This window comes from Carcharhinus amblyrhynchos, chromosome 6 (genome assembly GCF_965287045.1).
Source record: "Carcharhinus amblyrhynchos chromosome 6, sCarAmb.v2.hapA, whole genome shotgun sequence".
NCBI lineage: Eukaryota > Metazoa > Chordata > Chondrichthyes > Carcharhiniformes > Carcharhinidae > Carcharhinus > Carcharhinus amblyrhynchos.
In genome coordinates, this window is record NC_137329.1 from 117,368,951 (window position 1) to 117,387,835 (window position 18,885).

At 44.6% G+C, this 18,885-nt stretch overlaps 1 protein-coding gene across 7 annotated transcripts in view; it reads right to left on the reverse strand.

Moving 5' to 3' along the window:
- Positions 1-18,885, reverse strand: part of LOC145344554 (chemokine-like protein TAFA-2) — a 226,029-nt gene that overhangs the window by 158,814 nt on the left and 48,330 nt on the right. For 5 of the 7 annotated variants that reach the window (XR_013886890.1, XR_013886885.1, XR_013886888.1 and 2 more), the window contains exon 2: positions 17,219-17,313. The gene's annotated coding sequence lies outside the window, so the exon portion shown is untranslated. The remainder of the gene's footprint in view (positions 1-17,218; positions 17,314-18,885) is intronic. The other 2 variants (XR_013886886.1, XR_013886887.1) reach the window with 1 other exon arrangement.

Sequence of the window (18,885 nt, forward strand, 5' to 3'; positions counted from 1 at the left end):
TCGCCAAATTTTCTCATGTATTTCCAAAAACATCCAGCTACATTAGGGTGGCACGGTGACACAGTGGTTAGCACTGCTGCCTCACAGCTCCAGCTGGGTTCGATTCCCAGTTTGGGTCACTGTCTGTGTGGAGTTTGCACATTCTCCCCGTGTCTGCGTGGGTTTCCTCTGTGTGCTCCAGTTTCCTTCCACAGACCAAAGATGGGTGGGCTATGTGGATTGTCCATGCTAAATTGCTCCTTGGGTCAGGGGAACTAGTGAGGGTAAATGCATGGGGTTATGACGATAAGGGTCTGGATGGGATTGTGGTGTCCCAGGGCGCGTAGGTTAGAGAGATTAGCGGAGTAAATATGTGGGGTTATGGGGATTGTTGTTGATGCAGACTCAATGGGCCGAATGGCTGTAGGGTTTCTATGATTTCTATGAGAAGCATGTGAGAGAAACCTGAACACAGATCTTGAAGCCCTGTTTTCAAGAGGTACATTTTTGATCTTAAGGCACATGCATTGATACATTGTGTACAGACTTAAAGGGAACAATCGTGTCTACCATCCCTATCACCAATCTCCTTGACTCTTTCTATGTGACACTTGAATAAGATGTGTTATAATGTTCCAAAGGCTAATGAGCAGAGGGAGCAAAAACAAGCTCTAGGCAGAGGAAATAACAGATAAATTGGAATAAAATCTCAGTTTTGCTGCACCAGTGTTCTCTTACGCCAGGTTAGTGTGAAATTCAAATATAACTTACTCCCCTATTTCTGAAAATGGAAGCTTTGCTGCCTGCTGATAACTCCTGTAAATATCTTAATTTAATTTTGTGACACAACAGGTAGCATTCTATTAAATCAGCAATTTAGCTTGCAAAGGATCTCATGAGAATGTCTACAGACTAGAAAGATGCACAAAGCATAATCACTGTCGATGATTTCCGGAGAGTACACGTTCTCTTGTTTTCCTTGCACAGGTGCGATCAAACCACAATAAGAAATGACGAGCGTAAAGAATGAGCTAACTGTGACAGAAATTAAACATTTTTGTCCAACCTTCATAGATTCAGAGGGCAGATCCACCACAGGAATCGTAGCGAGTAGGACACATAAGAACATAAGAAATAGGAGCAAGAGTCGGCCATCTAGCCCTTCAAGCCTGCCCCGCCATTCAATAAGATCATGGCTGATCTGAAGTGGATCAGTTCCACTTACCCACCTGCTCCCCATAACCCTTAATTCCCCTGTCTATCAGTAATCTATCTACCTGTGACTTAAATATATTCAACGAGGTAGCCTCCACAACTTCAACGGGCGGAGAATTCCAGAGATTCACCACCCTTTGAGTGAAGAAGTTCCTCCTCAACTCTGTTTTAAACTGCACCCCCCCTACTTTGAGGCTGTGCCCTCTAGTTCTGGTTTCCTTTCTAAGTGGAAAGAATCTCTCTACCTCTACCCTATCTAGCCCCTTCATTATCTTGTAAGTCTCTATAAGATCTGCCCTCAGCCTCCTAAACTCTAATGAGTACAGGCCCAGTCTATTCAATCTCTCCTCATAAGCTAACCCCCTCACCTCCAGTATCAGCCTGGTGAACCTTCTCTGTACTCCCTCCAAGGCCAATATATCCTTTTGCAAATAAGGGGACTAAAACTGCACACAGTACTCCAGCTGCGGCCCCACCAGTGCCTTGTACAGTTGCAGCAAGACCTCCCTGCTTTTATATTCTATCCCCCTCGCTATAAAGGCCAGCATACCATTTGCCTTCTTGATCACCTGCTGCACCTGTAGACTGGGTTTTTGCGGTTCGTGCACAAGGACCCCCAGGTCCCTCTGCACAGTAGCATGCTGCAACTTTTCAGCATTTAAGTAATATTCCATCCTACTATTATTCCTTCCAAAGTGGATAACTTCACATTTGCTAACGTTATACTCCAACTGCCAGGTCCTCGCCCATTCACTTAGCCTATCCAAATCTCTCTGCAGACTTTCCGTGTCCTCCACGCAATTCGCTTTTCCTCTCATCTTCGTGTCATCAGCAAACTTTGTTACCCTACGCTCAGCCCCCTCCTCCAGATCATCTATGTAAATGGTAAACAGTTGAGGGCCCAGCACCGATCCCTGCGACACGCCACTAGTCACCAACTGCCAACCAGAAATTGATTCCAACTCTCTGCTTCCTGTTAGATAACCAATCCTCAATCCGCGCTAACACTTTACGCCCAACTCCATGTACCTTAACCTTCTGTAGCAACCTTTTGTGAGGCACCTTATCGAATGCCTTCTGGAAATCTAAAAACACCACATCCACCAGTTCCCCTCTGTCTACCGCACTAGTCACATCTTCATAAAAATCCAGTAAATTCGTCAAACACGACTTCCCCTTCACAAATCCATGCTGCACCTGCTTGATCGAACTGTTCTTTTCTAGGTGTCCTGCTATTTCTTCTTTAATGATGAATTTTAGCATTTTCCCAACTACAGAATGTCGTTTCATTCTAGGATCATGGGCATCGCTGAAAAGGCTGGCCATTTATTGCCCATCCCCAGATGCCCTTGAGAAGGTGATGGCCACCTTGACCTTCTGCGGTCCACGTGGAGGAATGCAGTGACAGTGAAGGGACAAGTGTATGATGGTGTGTGACTGGGAGGGGTATCCTGGAAGAGATGCTTTGTGTTTGCCATTCTCAGTGTTGGTGCCCATGGGTTCTGGCTCATGCTATTGTCGAGAAGGTGAAATTTCCTCGAGATTATGTAGGATTTTGGGGTAGTGAATAACTTTCGATTGCAATGTCCCTAAAGTTTCCACGTTTATTTATTAGTGTCAAAAGTAGGCTTACATTAACACTGCAATGAAGTTACTGTGAAAATCCCCTAGTCACCACACTCCTGTTCGGGTACACTGAGGGACAATTTAGCGTGGCCCACGCTTCTAACCATCACATCTTTCAGACTGTGGGAGGAAACCGGAGTACCTAGAAGGAACCAACACAGGAAGAACATGCAGACTCCGCAAAGACAGTGACCCAAACCGGGAATCGAACTCGGGTCCCTGGCGCTGCGAGGTAGCAGTACTAACCACTGTGCCACCGTGCCACCTTGTATCATTCTGCAAGAATGATGTAACCACAGCCTGAGCTCTGCTCTTCTTATCAATTCCATTAATGCTCTTAATTTTATTGAGGCTTCAGTGTGCATTATAAAACTGATACATCTCAGTAAGAAGAATTAAATTGTAATTTAATCTTGGGAACATATATTCTATATTTATTTATTATCTGGCTTTAAATCAATTTTAATTATCCAAATTATATTTATTTGTTGCATTTTTCAATCACCTGAACTTTAAATTGCCTTCATTTTAAGTGAACTATTCAGCTATAATTCAAGTTTTAGAGAGCTATTATGCCAAATGAGAGTTATTTTACAACATTTAATTCAAAAACAGCATTCCCTATTTTAATGATGTGCGTGTACTTGAGTTTCAAGTATGATGCTATCGTTTCCGTGGAGATGCCAATATTGGCAACATCAAGCACTATTCCCAAGAACAAAGTTGTATATTCCACCGAAAGGTTTATTAGCGGCTGTGGAGTTAATGATTGCCAGTCAAGGTGGTGTTCGGCATGGTTCTCTGCAATTAGCTTCATGCTGCATGCTTACTGCAGGAGGGAATCACACGGCTGCGACGATGTAGCTTTCCCACTTCTCTAGCATCTAAAAAAGAGCCAATTAGCCGCTGGAGATGGTGTAAAGCTCTCTGTGTCAGCTGAACAGTGGAAACCAAACTTTCGAACCGTGCTTCAGCTTCCAATTTGGAAAGCTCAATTTGCTGCCTGGCTCAAGGAAGATCTTTTCAACAAAATCACTAAGAAATTGGGCTAATTTTTTTTTGGCCGCACTGTAAACATAAAATAGAGGCGTGGGGGGGGGGAGGCGGTGGTTGCAATGCTGGGATTCTGAAGTGGACGTAGAAAAAACAAATTAAACACTCTCATAGTGTCATCACTCAAACGCACCTCAAACTGAAAGAAACCTTCAGAACCAATGACAATAAAAAATGTAATCCTCTCAAACGGCCACTCACTTGCAGGAAATAGAAAGCATCTACTCACAAACCACACTGAAGACCAATAATCCTTTAAATAAGATTGTAAAACCATTAATCAAACTGTATATATAACCCTCTGCAAAGTTAGGTGGTGCGTTAGCTTTTGGAATTCAGCCAATCATTCATAATGGGCTGCATTCCCCATTCCCATTTCTGGCCATTTTTGCCAGCGCTGACAAAGTGCGGGTGGCCACCCCACACACAGTGATCCTGCCCAACCTGTCTCCCTTGTAGTGGTGGGCTGTTCAAAGCCTCTTAGACATTTTACTGGAGTCATACGCTTCAGGAGAATTGTGAACCATGAGGAAACATTGGTCTCGAGGGAGGAGCCATAAAAAAAATCAGCTACCTGCTTATGGCACTTTTTGAGTGACAAGCTGCTTGCTTTGAAGCAGAAAAAAAAGTGTTCTTTCAGTTTAAATGGGCTCCATTGTCTGGAGCAGTGACGATTTGTTTTGACAACTGAGCACATTATGAATGCTTGGCTGTGTTTCAAAAGCTAATATACCACTTAGCTCAGCAGAGAATTATGTACAAAGTTTGATTAATGGTTTTGCTATCTTAATGGAAGGATTATTTGTCTTTAATGTCATTTGTGAATTGATGTTTGCTTTTTCTTACAAGTGAACGACTGCTCGAGAGGATTGAAGATTTTTGTCATTGGTTCTGAAGACCTTTATCAGTATGAGGTGTGTTTGAGTGGCAGCTCTATCAGATTATTTAATTTGTTTTTTTCATGTGCATTTCAGAACCATCCCTGAACTATGAAGTACTGGATGGATGCTCTGGAAGGTACATAGTAGGGGGGTTGGGGGGGGGGTGTGGTTGGTATTAGGTAGGGTAGGAGCTAAGCAATGAAGACCTGACATTCATCACTGCAACAGGGCTGATGTCTCCGCAAAAAAATGAGGAATTCTAGCTTGCCATTTTTGCATGTTATTCGCCTACATCCATTGCTACTGCCAGCCCGCCTGCTGAGGTAGAGGGCTCAACTCCATCCCATCCCTATCTTCTCGGAACTAAAGCACAGCAATGGAGACTCCTTAATGGATAAGGGTTTGCATGATTGGGAATACTCCCCACTCATGTATAGGAGTGGAAATTATGGAGGCAATCTTACCCTCTTGTCCTGTCGGTTGATGGGTGGGGCAAGGGGTAGGATCGCATGAGAGGGGAAAAATCGGGTTCACGCCCAATTTCCTGCCCCTCACAATTTTATCGGCAATTGATTGTTAGTGTGATCAGCCTCCTACCTGGGAAGGACACAAGGCTAATTATACTCTTTAATATTGATATAAATATTAGTAGTGAGCACAGGATGCTATCATCTTGGGCTCACTTGCCTTAGTGACCTCGCCAGTGTAGGTCCTCCCTGGTGAAGGTCCACCCTGGCATGGATCACACACGATCCCCATCAATGGGGACTTGACATGATGTCCTTGCCAGTAGGACCGCAGGCCATTGTGGTCCTTGGGTGGTCAAGGAAAGGGGGGACAGTGCCCTTGGGCACTGCCAGCCTGGCACTGCCAACCTGGTAACCTGGCACTGCCCACCAGGCACCAGGCAAGGCCTGAGGGAGGTGGGGCCTAAGGGAGGGATGGGGCCATTATGTGGGTAGGAGCTAAGGGGAGGTGAGCAGGGGGAGCTACAAACTCTGCTAAGGGGATCAGCTGAGGGGAGGGGAAGCTGTGCATTCTGCAACTGGTGATCGTCCATAGCAGGAGGGGCAATCAAATGGGCCAGGAGGGGGTGATTGACTGGGCCATTGGGGGGGAACAATCAACCAGAGAGCAGTACAATTGATGGGGGGGGGGGTGGGGTGGACGGAAGGCCAATTAGCCAGGGAGGCCACTGATCATGGGGTGGGGGGTGGGTGCGGAAGAGGACGATATACAGAGGCGAGGGTGACAGGCTAATCTCTTTGTTCCATTCTACAGAACAGAGATCTATGCATGCCTGACAGCGCTCTCTGGTGTGAGCAGCCAGCCTTCTGGCGAGCTTAGGTCCTGCCCCCTCCCCATACTGGCAGGAAACAGATTGTGCATCTTTTTTTGCACAGAGTAGCTTAAAATTGCATTTTCAAATTCGCCCAGAAATGGAACTGAAACTCTCCCCCCTTCATGTTCATTCAGCACTTTGAATATTTTTGGTAAGTTGCTCCTATGACTCAGGTGGTGAGCCTTCTGTATCCCATACGGCTGCTGGTTGACTGGACAACAATACACAAATGATATTCCTTTAGGTTCAGGAGGATATTTCAGAGTTGGTCATTTATACCAGATCATGCCGATGTCCTTATTCAAAAGGGGTAAGTGAATCAGTTTAATGCTGTGTACAATCAAATTATTTCAGGTAGAAATAATTCTTTTATGTAAGTACCTGTTCGTATGCTGTTTCTCAGCCTTTTGGCTCAGATAGACAGATAGATCAAGCCCAAGATGGGGTGCAGTGTCTTGTCAGCTTGGATCCTTTTTATTCATTCGTGGGACATGGGGGTCGCTGGCTGGCCAGCATTTATTGCCCAAAATTTATTCCCTAGATGCCCTTGAAGTGAGTGACTTGCTAGGCTATTTCAGAGGGCAACTGAGAGTCAACCAACGCTGGAGGCTCTGGAGTCATATGAAGGCCACACCACGTAAGGATAGCAGATTCCATTCCCTAAAGGGCATTAGTGAACCAGATGGGTATTTGCGACAATCGACAATGGTTTCATGGTCATCAGCAGATTTTTAATTCCCGATTTTTTTTATTGAATTCCTGTGGCAGGATTTGAGCCCAGGTCTCCAGAATATTAGTTGAGTTTCTGGATTAATAGTCCAGCAGTAATACTGCTAAGCCATCACCTTCTTGTTTGTCACTCTTGTGGGGACAATGAATTGAATTCAATTGCAATTTGAATTTGGTTTTTGGAGCAAGTAAGGAATGGATTTGTGTTTACCTACTCCACTCTGAACATAGATTTGATAACTTTAAGAATGGAGTAATTTTTATTTTAATTTGTTCTCATGCAATGCACTGAATGAATTTGAACTTGTCATATTTTTGGTTTTAAATTCCCACATTGGAACAAAGTCTAGACTTCAAAAGTACTTCATTGGCTGTCAAGATCCTGAGGTCATTGGAAGCACAGTGTAGAAGTACAAGACTTCCTTTGTTTCTTAAACTAGTCAATATTTTCTTTTATATTCTTTCCAATTCACTCCTCTCACCATCTCTGCTAAGGGTATTGACTTCCAACCGATGTCATGATGCCGTGGATGAATTTCAGTGTGTAGTAACTGTTCAAGTGCTTGTTACTCATGTATAAAAGTCAGATATTCAGAGCCTGCACAGGTCAGCGCAGCTCAGTGCACAACCTACACTCTTTGCCTTGTACTTCCAACATGGGTCACTGCATTGGTAATCCAGTGATCCAGGATAATTCTCTGGGCACTGGGATTCCAATCCCTCCACACAATACCAGCTGAGATTTGAATTCAATAAACATCTAAATTGATGTCTTAAAAACCCATCTAATGTCCTTTAAGGGAGGAAATTTGCCACCCTTACCAGGTCTGGCCTACATGTGACTCCAGATCCACAGCAATGGGGAGAATTTTCTTGTCCCGCCCGCCAAGGGAATTGTAGCAGGCCTGCTTCAGTGCAGCAGCAATTGTAGTGGTGCCCCCCCTCCCCCCACCCCCACCCCCACGACACATGCAACCTCCCCCCCCACCACCACCCACAGTCATGCCCAACCAACAGTGCAAGATTTCCAATTCAAGGTTTTAAAAAGTTGTGGAGAGGTCACCTCCATTTTGACTTGCCCTCTCCCTTACTTACCTTCCACTTGCAGATTGCCACCCGCCTTTTCAGATTGGCCCTCCAGCTCTGAGAGACTGTCTGCCATTTTTTTACTTAGACACCAAGACTTCCTCCAGACCGTTTAATGACACCGTTCCTTCGGAAAAAATCGGAGCTGGTGGACTGTCTTCCGTTTCCGGGAGAGAAAAGTCTGCTCCTTGGCTCCGGAGTGCTGTCATCTCTCATATTCCCGCGTTCGTAGCAACCGGTGTGGCTGAAGAGATTGCACCAACCAGTCGTAGCCTTGTGTGCCACTCTGGCCAATGGCAACTGTTTGACACATCTGGCTCCACAGAAACAATGGAAGAAACCAACTTGCTGACCATTACATAGGTCCAAGTAAAGGATGTTCCTGGCACTTCTTCATTCCCATAATGTTAGCTTTGTGCAAACAGTCTGCTTATCCTTAAGCTTGAGAAGCCCTTGAACTATTTTTTTATTTCAGTCGTGGGACATGGACATCACTGGCTGGTCAGCATTTACTGCCCATCCCCAGTTGCCCTTGGAGGACAGTTGAGAATGAACCACATTGTTGTGGCTCTGGAGTCACACGTAGGCTAGTCCGGGTAAAGAGGGCAGATTTCCTTCCCTAAAGCACATTAGTGAACCAGATGGGTTTTTTCCGACAATGGTTTCACAGCCAGCAGGAGATTCTTAAATCCAGATATTTTTTATTGAATTAAATTTCACCAGCTGCCGTGGTGGGATTCGAGCCCAGGTCCCCAGAACATTTTTGGGTTTCTGGATTAATAATCAAACGATAATACCACAAGGCCATTGCCTCACACCAAGCCATAATTCAACAGGATGAGCTACAACAAAACATACAGGCTTTGTGGATCAGAGAACCACAGTCCCTGATGTACAATAATACTACAACCAGTCCGGCAGTATATTGTTCTTTTATTGTGCAGTAAAGAAAGCTTCAGCTACTTGAAAGTAAGGCTACACTTGATATCAACTGTTCAGCTGAAACTGTAAATGATCTAGTAATTCTATAACTATAAAAAGAATACAATAGAGAACAAAAACAAAGCACACTTGTAGAAGGATATTGGAAATTAATCTTAGACCACTGTAAGCCTGGCTGCTATTATTGATGTGGCGTTCTGCACCACCCTGGAATTTGCTTGGTGCTACCACTCACTCAGGTTCGTAGGATTTTCGGGGAGCTTGACAGGGTAGATGCTGAGAAGCTGATTTCCCCATCTGGGACAGTCTAGGACCAGAGAGCACCATCTCAGAGTAAGGGGGTCGCCCACTTAAGACAGAGATGAGGACAAATTTCTTCTCTCAGAGGGAAGTAAATCTATGGAATTCTTTACTGCAAAAAGCTGTAGAGGCTGGGTCAATGTCCAAAGCTGAGATAGATGGATTTTTAATCAGTAAGGGAATCAAAGACTATGGGGATAAGGTAGGAAAGTGGTTATCACATCAGGGTGGCACAGTGGTTAGCACTCCTGCCTCACAGTGCTACGGACCTGGGTTCGATTCCTGGCTTGGGCCACTGTCTGTGAGAAATTTGCGCGTTCTCCCCATGTCTGCATGGGTTTCCTCTGGATGCTCCGGTTTCCTCCCATGTCTGAAAGGCATGCTGTTAGGAATATTGACCTGAACTCCCCTAGTCGCCGGAGTGTGGAGACTAGGGGAATTTCACAGTAACTTCATTGCCTTACTTGTGACTGATAAATAATCAGTCATGATCTCATTGAATGGCAAAGCAGGCTGAATGGCCGACTTCTACTCCTACGTCTTCTGGCATTATTCATTATAATACTGTCAGAATGATGCTCCAAAGCTATTTAGATTACATATTAAACACAAGCAGAATAAACTCCAAACCAACACATCAAGAGAAGGGAAATAAATCCGAATCAGGCAGAAATATCATCAAAAGATTGATCAGGGGTTATGATAGCGCAGGGTGTTGTGTCCTGTTCTTTCAGGAAGATGTGAAGCTTTGACTGAACTCATTCCGGGGTGAACGATTATAGCTACAGGAACAGGTTGGGAAAGTCGGAGTCACCCTCCTTAGGGCAGAGATGGTTAAGGGGAGATTTGTTGGTGGCATTTAAACTCATCAAGGTCTTAGATGGAGTAAACGAAGAGAGATTTTAATCAGCAGATAGCAAAAATTTAAGATGAGTGGCAAAAGAACCAGAGGCAACGTAAGGGAAACTTTTTTCCATGCAACAAGTGTTCAAGATTTGAAATGCACTGTCTAATTTTTTTTTATTCATTCGTCGGACATGGGTGTCGCTGGCTGGGCCAACATTTATTGCCCAGTCCTAATTGCCTTGGAGGGCATTTGAGAGTCAACCACATTGCTGTGTCTCTGGTGTCACATAGGCCAGACTAGGTAAGGACAGCAGATTTCCTTCTCAAAAGGACATTATTGAACCAGATGGATACAGGGAGACAATGGCCTAGTGGTATTATCGCTAGACTATTAATCCAAACTATTAATCTTAGCTCATGTTCTAAGGCCCCATGTTCAAATCCCACCACGGCAAATGGTGGAATTTGAATTCAATAAAAAATATCTAGAATTAAGGATCCATTGATGACTGTGAAACCATTGTCAATTGTCGGAAAAACCCATCTGGTTCACTAATGCCCTTTAGAGAAGGAAATTTGCCATCCTTACCTGGTCTGGTCTACATGTGACTCCAGAGCTCCAGCAATGTGGTTGACTCTTAACTGCTCTCTGAAATGGCCTATCGAGCCATTCAGTTCAAGAGCAATTAGGGATGGACAACAAATGCTGGCCCAGCCAGCGACGCCCACATCTCATGAATGAATTAAGAAAAGATACAATAGTAATCTTTAGAAGGGAGGGCGGGGCTGACTGGATTGATCTTCGCAAGAGCTAACAGAGATCTGATGGGCAGAGTGGCCTGCCTCTGCATTGAATTGTTCGAATGACCTGTTTTCGTTTGTCTTCAAAAATCTGTGTCATGTTAGATAATGACATGCCCCTTTCCCCTGCTCCCATCCCTGAGAGCTTGTATTACCTTCCAGCTAAGGTGAGATGTCATTTGCACATTAATGGATTAATAGCTCTTCCTGAGGAGCTCTGCTTAAAATTGATGGGAGGTATGCAAATAGCTGCATTCAGATAATGAACTATGAAGCCACTAATGTTGCTACTTCTGCTGCTGTTGCTGGGCATTGCTGAAGTGTCTCTTGGTAATTGCTAGGTAAAAGCAGGGCCTCAATTACCTCCCTAATGCAGCAGTGGGTAGTATCTGACTCCTGGGATAACACCTGTACGCCACCGAACAGCTTAGCACAAAAACAGGGCGGAGTGGGCGTTCACTCCAGCCTACAACTGATGTTTGGACCCTGACGCTTGTTTTAGCTTCTAGTTTGGCAGCTTGGCAGGGACAATTGGACCCAATAAGTCGCAGCCTGAAATCACTGCTTTGATGTTGTCTTCTTTTTAAAAGTTTACTTACTAGTGTCGCAGGTAGGCTTACATCAAACACTGCAGTGAAGTTACTGTGAAAATCCCTTACTCGCCAAACTCCGGCACCTGTTCGGGTAACACCGAGGGAGAATTTAGCAAGGCCAATGCATCTAATCAGCACGCCTTTCGGACTGTGGGAGGAAACCGGAGCGCCGGGAGGAAACCCACGCAGACACGGGGAGTATGTGCAGACTCCGCACAGACAGGGACCCGGCACTCGAAGCCAGGTCCCCAGCACTGCGAGGCAGCAGTATTAACCACGATGATATTGAATTTCTTTCCCTAGGGTCATGGCCCAAAATTGCAACCTGCTCTTTCTCTTTTCAAATGTTGGAAGAGCTTCTGTTTATTGTCAGTCTGTATGAAAGACATATCAATAGAGGTAGCCGTGGAGATGCATACAAAGATCAATAGAAACAGAGTTAAAATGATGGAGACTGAGTTAGCAATAGTGATAGTACATCGCTAAAATGTGTTACCGCGGAGTATTATCGTTCCAAAAGATAGCATTCTTGGCATACATTTATGTCTATTCCAGCAGCTAAATTAATACTGTACTCCAAGGTTGCCACTGCAATACATTTAGCAAGACACCGTGCGGCTAAGGGTAGCATAGCGTGATAGATTTGGGCAAATTGTTTGGATAAAGGGATTGATGAAGGTCATATCCTCGATGTCTGTCTTAATATGAAGATCGTTAAGTTGCTCAGCATCAACTGTTTGCTCTCCTAACTGATCTTCAAGCAAAGCGGACAACTCTTGGGGGAAAAAAAAACAGGGAAAATCGGGGCTGGGTCGGAAACAATGAAAGGCATCCACAGTGAATAACAATATATTTAATCAGCAGTAGCAACGCTGGAATGTTCTTCAAATAAGGGCTTAAAGAGCATAATTTAAAAAGCATTTTGTTAAGCGTAATTGGATGTTCCTTCAAATATGATGGCAAATTAAAAGCACAATTCGCGCTGTAATATTGGAATTGCCACCGAGGTGCAGGCAGTCTCTCCAACAATACATGGAACAGAATGAATTTAAAGCACTGTGGGACACATGATTATTAGGCCCGCTCGGTGGCTGGGATTTAAATTATTCATAAACTCTAATTCCTTTTTGCAGTGAAATTGCTCCGTGCACCAAGGCAGTACAAAGACAGTTAATTCAGAATATTAAAGGGAGCCCATTTCTATGACAGAGAAAAAAATAGCTCCGCAGTTTCGGGCCACAGTGCAAGGCGAAACTGAGGGTTGGGCGGCACGGTAGCACAGTGGTTAGCACTGCTGCTTCACAGCTCCAGTGTCCTGGGTTCGATTCCCGGCTTGGCTCACTGTCTGTGTGGCTATTGCACATTCTCCTCGTGTCTGCGTGGGTTTCCTCCCGGTACTCTGGTTTCCTCCCACAGTACAAAGATGTGCAGGTTTGGTTGATTGGCCATGCTAAGAAATTGCCCCTTAGAGTCCAGGGATGCATAGGTTAAAGGGATTAGTGGGTATAACATGCAGGGATATGGGGGTAGGGACTGAGTGGGATTGTGTTCAGTGCAGACTCGATGGGCCAAATGGCCTCTCTCTGCACTGTAGGGGTCTATGATTCTATGATTAAGATTAAGAGGGAAGATCCATGGCATCCCTACAGTGCAAAAGGAGGCCATTCAGCCCGCTCCACCAACAACAACTCCATGCATGCCCCCTATCCCCGTAACTCCACAACCTTGGGGATTTTCACGGTAACTTCATCCGTCAGTGCACACTCAATGGGCCGAACGGTCTCTTCTAGACTGTAATATTCTGTTTATTAGAGCTTATTTAATGAGTCACAAGTAGGCTTACATTAACACTGCAATGAATCTACCATGAAATCCCCTTAGTCGTCACACTCCAGCGACTATTCAGGTACACTGAGGGAGAATTTAGCATGGCCGATCCACCTGACCTGCACATTTTCTTTTCAGATTGTGGGAGGAAACCAGAACACCCAGAAAAATCCCACAGGGAGAATGTGCAGACTCCCCACAGACTGTGACCCAAGCCAGGAATTGAACTCGGCTCCCTGGCACTGTGAGGCAGCGGTGCTAACCATTCTGCCACTGTTCTGATTCTGATTCTGTGAAGTGTTAATGTAAGCGTACTTGTGACACTAATAAATAAACTACTCGTCCCCCTGACACTATGAGGCAACTTAGCATGATCAATCAACCCAATCTGTACATCTTTGGAGTGTGGAAGAAAAATGGAGCACCCGGAGGAAACCCACGCAGACACAGAGAGAACATGCAAACTCCATACAAGATCACCCGAGTTCGGAATTGAACCCAGATCCCTGATGCTGTGAGACAGCAGTGCTAATCACTGTGCCACCATGCTACCCAAATGCAATCAACCCAGGAGCAGTGAGTGAGAGAGGCCAGGCTCAGGGGTTTTATAAGGCTGGAATGGTTGGGAAAGGATTGAGAGACTGAGGAATGTGGGAGATCTGAGGAGGTTTCAAGGCCAGGAAAGGATATGACTCAGAATCTGCGTGGAGGATACCTAATTTCAATACACTAGTGAGGAGGAACATATTGTAGCACATATATGGAGCTCAACAGGAATCGGAGTGAGGGGGGTGGGTGAGGGGGAAGAGATTTCAGAGGCACAGTTGCCACAGTAGCTTTGAGAAAATAGCTGGCAAGGATTCTATTGAGGCTAACCGTGGGCACAATTCCTGGGAAGGCCCAGGGATTTCCTTCTTGTGTCTTGACCCGGTGAGTGCGAGATGAAAAACTTTGACAATATGTATCTCTCTGTTCAGCAATGCTCACATCGGGAAAATTAAGGAATGGCATATCAGAGAGCTAGCCATCAAAACTGACAGGTGGATTATCATAGAATCCCTACAGTGCAGAAGGAGGCCATTTGGCCCATCGAATCTGCAAGGATAACAATCCCACCCAGGCCTCATCCCCAAATCAGGAGAGAGGTGTAACCAATGTGCTGAATATTCACTTTCACCAATTCTAGATCATCACGCAAAGTCAAAATCTACTCTTGCAGCTGCTGAAGGAGCTTTTTTAGAGATTCACTTCATTCACGGGATGTGGGCATCGCTGGCTGGCCAGCACTTATTGCCCATCCATAGTTGCCCTTCTTGAGAAGGTGGTGGTAAGCTGCCTTCTTGAAACTTGCATTCTATGTCCTGTGGGTTGACTCACAATGCCATTAGGGAAGGAATTCCAGGGTTTTGACCCAGTGACTGCGAAGGAACGGCAATATATTTCCAAGTGATGGAGGCAGCATTTCAGTCTTGGTGGTGCCTACTCTTCTTTTAAGTTTCTTCGACTTTCCTTAAGCCTTCCTTAAGCAACATGGCTGACTCTTAACTGAAATGGCTTTGCAAACCATTCAGTCCAAGGGCAATTAGCAGTGGGCATGGATTGCTGGCCTTATTGATGATGCCCAGGACCCATGAAAGAATCAAGAGAAGGAAATGTTGTGTCCCACTGTTGAATTGTACTTGATAGTTTGCAATATTCTATCACCAAGATGTTTGCTGGGAACTTACTCAGGGTTTACCATCTCTTTGTATCTTCAGAAACCCCCTTTAAGTAGGTGAAGTTTATTGATAACGATGATGCCCCCACCCCCCCCTTCAATATTCAATAATGTTTCTACCACTAAGGAGTTACAGGGGCACGTTATTGTTCAAACAAGGAACAACGAACAAGGAAATCGACTTTGTCCCAGATTATAGGGGTGAGGAAGGTAGAAATTCTTGTATTAATGCAGGGTGTTAATGACTCCAGAGTGTTCCGAAGTACTCTCCAGCCAAAGAAGTTGCTTAGAACTGAAGTCACTGTTGTAATGTCTAACATGTGGCAGCCAATTTGAGCTCACCAAGCTGCTAAATGATAATGACCAAATAATCTGTTTTTGATGGTGTTGCTTGAGGGATAAATATTGGCCAACAGAACTACCCTTGTCTTCTTTGAAAGTGTGCTGTGGGATCTTCTAACTCCAGCTGAGAGATGGATGTGGCATTGGGTTAACACCTCATGTGAAATTTGAGGGTGGCACTGTAGCACAGGGCTTAGCGTCAGGGACCCGGGTTCAATTCCGGGCTTGGGTCACTGTCTAAATGTGGTTTGCACGTTCTCCCCCCTGTCTGTGTGAGTTTCCTCTGGGTACTCTGGCTTCCTCCCACAGACCAAAGATGTGCAGATTAGGTTGATTTGGCCATGCTAAATTGCCCCTTAGTGTCAGGGGGGATTAGAAGAGTAATTGTGTGGGACTGTGGGGTTAGGGCCTGGGTGGTGTGGTTGTCAGTGCAGATTTGATGGGCCAAATGGCCTCCTTCTGCACTGTAGGGATTCACCTCCAACAGTGCAGCCATTGTCATAGTCAGACTGGGCCACCAGAACCTACAATGGCACTTTCATGATGTTCACCCCAGTACAGACCTATAAGGCAGAAAGGCAAATGAACACTCAATCAAAGACATTTTAATGCCTTTCCCAATTAAAAACAAGATCACTTTTGACTGAGAGGCTCTGGGTTCCCCAGATGCACCATAGAAAGCATTCTTTCCAGTTATATCACAGCTTTGTATGGGCTCGTGCTCTGCCCAAGACTGCAAGGAACTACAAACGGTCGTGAACGAAGTCCAGTCCATCATGCAAACCAGCCTTCCATCCATTGACTCTGTCTACACTTTTCGCTGCCTTGGAAAAGCAGCCAGCAGAATTAACGACCCTATGCACCCTGGACATTCTTTCTTCCACCTTCTTCCGTCGGGAAAAAGATACAAAAGTCTGAGGTCACGTGCCAACTGACTCAAGAACAGTTTGTTCCCTGCTGCTGTCAGACTTTTGAATGGACCTACCCTGCATTAAGTTGATCTTCCTCTACACCCTAGCTATGGCTGTAACACTATACACTACAATCTCTCGTTTCCTTCTCTATGAATGTTACACTTTGTCTGTATAGCACGCAAGAAACAACACTTTCCACTGTACATTAATACACGTGACAACAGTAAATCGAATGAAATCAAAACCCATTTGGGCCCAAAGAGCAGTGAATTCCAGTCAAACTGGGCTTCACCCTATTTTCCAGGTCCCCTTTTTATGCAACGCCTCCAAGCCAGAAAGACTCAGGTCCACAGTATGATTGAATGTTCGATTCCAGTACTTCCCCTGCCCATGACTTCTCTCCTTAACATCTCTAGATTGCAGTTGATTTTCCCAATTTTTCTCAATGCTGCCGTGTTAAAAGTGATTTTTATTACAAGCGCAAATGAAAAGCACAAATCCGATATTGCCATCTTCAATACTGACTCATTTAAAGCCACAAAATTCCGATCAATTATCCCGCACCCCGTCTTGCTTCGCCCAGAACCATTCAATATTTCAGCTTCTTGCACAGGGGATACCTGCAACATTCATTATTCTCTCCCTCAGAAAAGTATACAATATTGGCTTTTCCTCAGCCAAAAGATTGTCTCAACTCCCAGTGGTGCAAAAGAAAGGAATCCTTTTCAACCTAAGTGCACTGGAATGCTGATTGAGCCTAGAAGAGTTTGCTTAGAAAATGGACATTACAAAAATCCACTAAGGGCTTTATTTTCTTCAAGTGCTAAGATATTATTTTTATTACAGAGTAAATAAATTCCTCTCCCAGAATAAATTGTAATTAAACACCACCAGTATTTTATGGGCAGCATTCGTAATGATCTGCTACACTCAGCGATTCCTTAACTTCTTGTGCCAAGCCAAGTGATATATAACTCCATTACATTTATTTGGCAGCTGTAAACTATGAGAGAAATTTGCAGTACCTCTTGTTCAGGTTTCTGTAGGATTCTTATGTTCATTAGCCGCTCTCCATAGAATTCTCTCCCGGGCAGAAGAAAGAAGCTCTGTGGTGCATCTGCTAGAGAAGGACAAAAAAAAACAAATAAATTTATAGCACGTTCAATTCCAGAACACGTCACGCTCCCTGGGTAACTCGGAGAATACAGAATCTACAAGGGATCTGAGATTTTGAGACTGATGATGTTGATGTATTGAAGGGGAAGTTCAATAAGGGAGAAGGAGATAGAAGGTTATGCTGATAATTAGGTAGAACCGTAGAATCCCTACTGTGCAGGAGGAGGCCATTCAGCCCATTGAGTCTGCATCCAAGACTGGGAGGAGAGGCGAATGGGTCCAAGTAAATTCAGGTGGCGGTGGAGTGTGGCAACTTATTTCAAGCTGTCTCCAGCATACCCTCTAATTCTATTGCCAAAACATTGATGGAAACTCAAGAGACAGCTGAATACAGCTCTTGGGGCAGATGGGATCAAAGGTTATGGGGAAAAAGCAGAATTAAGCTATTGAGTTGGATGATCAGCCATGATCATAATGAATTGGGGAGCAGGTTCGAAGGGTCAAATGGCCTCCTCCTGCTCCTATCTTCTATGTTTCTATGTTTCTTTTACTTTCATTCTATGGTTTATTCTATTCTAACTCTATTTAACACTTTTAACTTCTCTACACCCTAGCTATGACTGTAACATTACATTCTGCACCCATTCCTTTCCTTATCTAAGTATGGTCTGTACAGCACGCAAAAAACAATACTTTTCACTGTATACTAATATATGTGACAATAATAAATCCAATCAAATCAAATCAAATCAAAAGGCAGCACAGTGGTTAGCGCTACAGCCTCATAGCACCAGGGACCTGAGTTCAATTCCAGCCTTTGATGACTGTCTGTGTGGAGTTTACACATTCTCCCCATGTCTGCGTGGGTTTCCTCCTGGTACCCCAGTTTCCTCCCACAGTCCAAAGACATGTAGGTTTGACGGATTGGCCATGTTAAATTGTCCCTTAGTTTCCAAAGATCTGCGAGTTAGGTGGACTGGCCATGCTAAATTACCCCTTAGTGTCCAAAGATATGCAGGTTGGGTGGGTTGGCCGTGCTAAATCGTCCCTTAGTGTTCAAAGAGGTATAAGTTAGAAGGATAAGCGAGGTGAATATGTGGGGTAATGGGGAGAGGGCCTGAGTAACATGCTCTGTTGGAGAGTCGGTGCAGACCCGATGGGCCAAATGGTCTCCTTCTACAGTGTAGGGATTCTACGGATTCTAAATAGCAGTGCGGATTGGCTGAGCCAAACTACCTGTTTCAGCAACGTACATTTTACGTTATCCTATTTCATTCTACGATTGAATCCCACTCTTTGCTTGATATATTTCACTTTCTGATCTTTATTAAACCTCCTTAGATGTGAACAAGTAAGTAACGGCAGTTTGATATCAATGTAAGATATGATATCTATTCACATCATTTCTGTCTCCCAACCTCTTGCGGAGGCTATGCCGGTGGAGTAGGTAGCATGGGTGGAAGATTCATCCAAATCTGCTCCCCTGCTGGAAACTGCCAAATGGGCCCAAAAATAAATAAATTCCAATTAAGTTGGACTTTGACCTATTTTCCAGGCCCCTTCCTATGCTTTGGAA